Raw genomic sequence first — 5,508 nt, forward strand, 5'->3', positions numbered from 1 at the left:
ATTTTGTGTTTCCTCGGAATTTCCTCGGAATTTCCTCGGAAATTCCTAGAATTTCCCGAGGATTTCATTTTCCGTCGGAATGTCCGTCAGAATACCGCTGTTTTCTTGTAGTGATATCGCAACAAAAGCGTTGCAGAACTTGTAGCCGGAGTTGCTTCTTGCAGCAGCAAAACCAGAAAGCCCATTAAGCGATCCTTCGTTTAGGATGTGCCTGAAGGTGTTAAGCCGGTGAACACTGATATAAGCATGGATTCAAACCAGGACCGGACCCACACCTTTGTGGGGGTGTGGCACGTGCCACAGACTACTTTTATAAGAATGTGTCCAAACAAATATACAGTTGGAGATTGCAAGCTCTGGTGGTTTAAAAATTTCAGTTGTGCCCCATGTATCTCAAGTTCAATCCGTGAATTTGTTTTTCAGACTGCTTACACATTTTATTATTTTCTAGTCACTTTCCATAAAACAAGTTTTCATTTTCCTTTGTTCTTTACTGCCTATTAGAAAAAAAATATTTTCTTCCTTTTCTTTAATATTAATTTTACTTTTATAAAATAAAAGTTACTTTATTTAAGTTTTACTTTAAATTTTATTTTTATCAAATTTGTATTTTCCAATAGTTAAATTAAAATAATAACTAAAATGAATAGTTTTTTTCATAATCAAGTTCTTTAAAATATAATACTTAAAAATATTTAACATTCTAAAAATTATCTTCTTATTATTTAAATTATTTTAAAAATAAAATTTTAAATTTTAAAAAGTAATTTTTTTCTAAAAATATAACATAACATAAATTTTAATGAATAATTTAATTTATAATTATTATTGTATTATATATTTATGATAAAACTTTACAAATATATATTGTGTGCCCCATGTTAAATTATTTTCTGGGTCCTCCCCTGATTCAGGCCGTCTGAGAGAAAAAGAGATTAATCAGAGAACAACTTCTTAAGAAAAGTGTTATGTCAACAACTTCTTCTTGTTCTCGCCGGTGTTGTGAGCATCGGCCAGCTTTCAAATCGGGCAGAAGAACGCAATACGACATAGCTGGAAGTGATGCGTGATAGAGTTTAAGCTTTTTAATCTCTAAGCGGTGGATATGTTCTTCGCATCCAACAAAGACATTTATAGGTGAAGGTTGGAGCCGTTACCTTTCTTTACCCATAACGCATGGACAAAAAGATTTGAAGCATGGTGTGCTGAAGTGGCGCGCTGAGAATGGACAAAAACCACTTTATTATAATAGATATCCATGGTTCTATACTCATCTTCAGCTGAGCTTATGAAATTCATATATTGTTTCTTGGATTTCTATAAAACTAATGAATCCCAATGAACATAGTGGAGCCGAAATCTGGTTGCATGCTATCATTGGCCGGACCGACCAAATGCATACATTGTTTTAATGCACACTACTTAGATGTGCGAGAGTTCACTTAAAATGGACAAAGGTACTTTGAGTATCTATACGAAAAAACTATTAATAATGTTAAGACATTTAGTTACTTGATTAAAATTAATTATTTTTAACCACTGTATATACAAACATATGTCACATTAAGAGACCTTATCCATTTTCTCTTACTTTTACTTCTTTTTTTTTGGGAAAATATGGTTGAGAAATCCATTGAAAGATTTATAGTGCTGATGTCCTCAGAAAATTTCCTAGTTAAATGCCTAGGTTTGGTTAAAACTCGATTCCTTTAGCATAATTTGTATTGGTAAATCAGGTTAGTTTATCTTAGTGTTTTGAAAACCGGACCGGACCGGCAAGTCAAACTGGTCCGACCGTGACTCGTTGAAGAAGCCGAGTCTCGTTCGGTTTAAAACCATGATTTAAGAAAAACAAGTAAAATCGGTGACACGGGTCAGCTTCAAAATTCGGTTCTAAAAAAATCAGCGTATAATTAATGTGTTTTAAAGTGTTATTAAAACTTAATCTTTATAATTAATGTTTGAATATCTCTATTTAATTAGTTTTCTATTTAATTCTATTTTCTTAAAAGATATGAAAAAACTCTTTTTAGCTCTCATATACTATTCTCATTTTGTCATATTCATAAAATTTGAGATTTTAATTATAAGAATAAATAAAAACGGTAATTTGAACTGTCAATGATCATTTAGTTTTTATCATTTTAAATTTACATAGTATTCCCTTGTTTAATGTGTATATAGATAAATTTATATTTATTATTTATGTTTAGTAAATAAAGAAGAACAAAAAGCATATCAAATACATAATTACTTTTTTTGGTCCATATAGTGTAGATATATGATTATATATATATATATTTAATTTTAAAAAATAGGATTTTTGTTTTTAAATAGAAAACCCGGTTCCACCGGTTGAACCGATCCAACGAGTCAACCAGTAGCTATACCGAATCGGTAGCCAGTACGATTTTCAAAAAATTGGTTTATCCTTAAACTAAGGACTTCTATAATTGGAATCCAACACAATCTAAACAAGAAAACTGATACAAATATAATCATAACTAGAGATTGACCCGCGCATCCGCACGGATATTGTTCTTTCATTTTTACATCGATATTTATTTTTCATAATTAGTGTTATATATTTTAGATAGGTCATAATCTAACTAATTTTATTCAAAAGATGTGGACCAAATCGGGTAATATGGTTATTTTTTTACAAATATCCAAACCCGTTTCAAATACATTTGTTATTTAGATATTTTTAGGTTCATATATATCAAAACCAAACTCATCGAGACTCAGAATGACCCAACTCAAAACTACACATAAATTTATAATATTTAAGCGGAGCCTAATTTAATAAAAAAAAAACAATATCCAAAAAAAAACCGTACCTAAATAGATAGCCAATGTTCATGCCTAAGTGAATTTATAAACTAATAAAAATGATTTTTTCTATGTGTTTGGCTAAATAAAATGAAATACAAAGAATTTTTTTTTATTTAGTAAAATAATTATATGTAATGAAAAATTAAGTGACAATAAATGTAATTTTCTAGCGATTGAATCTAAAATTAAAAAAAAAAGTTTTAGTAAAACTAAAATCCAGTTATTTTACATTTTTGATTTTATAATTGGCACAAAGTTCATGTTGATGAGCTAATAAATAAAAATCCACATTAATATTATTTTGGTAATATAATGAATGATTTGATGTATTGTTTAGGTAATATAATTAATGAAATTGTTAAACTGGATGAAACATAGAAAAACAATTAATGTAATTATATTAATGAAATTAATGAAATTAGTAAAATGACATTATACTTTTTTTAATACTATTTCCAAATGATCTAATCTATTAAAATAGAGTCTTATTTGAATTTTACCATGACATGTTTTAAATTTGGACTTATTGTGACCATATTAAAAACAGATTTCTTATACAATCTTAAAATAATATATTTTTGTATCAACCTAATAGTCCCCTAGACTATATTTGCTAAGTGATTTATACACATGTCGTCACTACAATCATTCTCGCTGAAAAATAGATGACATGACACTTAAAATAGATGACATGAATTTAGAAAATAGTGACATGACATCATATTAATTGTGAGATGTAAAATTTCCTTATAAAAATTTAAATTTTTTTTCAGGAATTTTAAATATAGTAATAAAAATAACTCATATATCATCATTAATGTCAATTTTCCATATAAATATTTATTTATGGCAAACTATTAAATATATTAATAATTCATATATCACAATTAAAATTATAATATATATGTATATATGTATCTCACTTTAATAAAAATAATCTAAATAAATTACCACTAATCCAAAAAAATTTGATAGTTAAATATTTAAACATTATTTAAATTTATCCGTTCATCTTCATCATTTAAATTAAAAAAAAAATCTTTCGTTTGAAATAAAAAATGTTATGTTAAAAATTATTATTTCTGCGCATGGCCTAGGAAAACTCCCAGTATCCTTAAATAAAAAGTGACACTAACTCATATAGTCATTCGATTCTTTTTTTTATTATTTGTAATTGAATTTTAAAACCAGGAAACCCTAATTTCAATTTCTGGGTTGTGTCTCCAAAGGAAAGAATATGATATCTCAATTCTTGAATCAGACTGGGTTGTGGATATCAGTCTGTTCTGTCGGAAGCTCCTGAAGATACATGACCCTTAGTAAAATCATGGCTGGGAACAAAGCCAAGAAAAATCAAAACTTTTCACAGATTCTTGAGAAGATTGAAACAGAAGGACACTTCTTTCAGTGGCAACAAAAGTTTATATCGGGCACGTAAATCAAACAAATCATTTTCTCTTTTCGAAATGTTCTGCGTGTAAATACATGTTTGATCATCAAATAATCAACCAGTCAACTCGGATTGACTCCGTTTAGTTTATGTGACTTGAACATGGACTGTCCTGTAGTATGATTTTTCATTACGAACCGAAGACTTGGCTGTGGTTTAATATGTTTCTCGAACGATCTGTTGAATATTTTTCAGTATTTGTGGGTTTTAAATTTAAGCTGCGTTTAGACTCCTTGGGTCTGTACACCATGAATGATACTGGCCTCTTGTGACGGGTTTGGATTTAAACTGGAGATCCACTTATTGATTATGACAATTGTGTGGTGGAGTGTAACAGGTACTACTCAATGTACGAACATGTGGAGAAACTAGCACAAGAGATTAGGAAAGTTGCTGCTCCTGGTGATGGTGTCAATGCCATACTTTGGTAGGTCAGTCAGTGCTCTCTTTACTCGGTTTTCTATGAAACATATCTGACAATTCTAGGCTACAATGAAACACAGAAACTGACTATGAAACCTTTGAAACAGAATAGGAGTTGAAGTTAAAAACAAGTTCTTATGTCTGAATGAAACAGGGAATACATTTCTATATTTTTATTTACAGTGAATGTCTCTTGTACCTGTCAAGAAAAAACTCTTAGCTCGATGCTTCAGTATGAAAGTGTCAAAATAACTCAAAAAAACTGATGCATGTTTTCAGCTGCCTTAAATTTAACTTGCATCCTCTCAAATAAATAAGAAGACCACTGCAAGAAAACATCGTAATTCTGACGGACATTCTGACGGAAAATTAGATCCTCGGAATATTCCGAGAAAACCCAAAATATGGGTTTCCTCGGAATTTCCTCGGAATATACCGATGAAATACCGAGGAAGGCATATTCCTCGGAAAACACCGACGAATATCCAAGGATATATTACAGCCGTTGGAGAGCCGTTGGAGATTTTAAAAATTCCGAGGAAATTCCGAGGAAAGAGCCGTTGCCGTCGGTATTCCGTCAGAATTTCCTCGGTACTGTCGGCAGCATTTCATCTATAAATACCCGCACCCCCAACCTCTTCATTCACTCCATTTCTTCATCCTCTCACATACTATATTTACACACAAATTTGATTGAAAAAAGCATGTCTTCTTCAAATTATTATCGTTCTTGGATCGATCGACCTCATTTGGATCCGAACACGAGATTGCTTACGGAAGAATACCAACGAGGTATAACC

General features: G+C 30.4%; 1 pseudogene; it reads left to right on the forward strand.

The window, feature by feature from the left end:
- The first annotated feature begins 1,447 nt into the window (after positions 1-1,447).
- Positions 1,448-5,508, forward strand: part of LOC106330589 — a 10,300-nt pseudogene continuing 6,239 nt past the window's right edge.

This window comes from Brassica oleracea, chromosome C3, assembly GCF_000695525.1.
Source record: "Brassica oleracea var. oleracea cultivar TO1000 chromosome C3, BOL, whole genome shotgun sequence".
NCBI lineage: Eukaryota > Viridiplantae > Streptophyta > Magnoliopsida > Brassicales > Brassicaceae > Brassica > Brassica oleracea.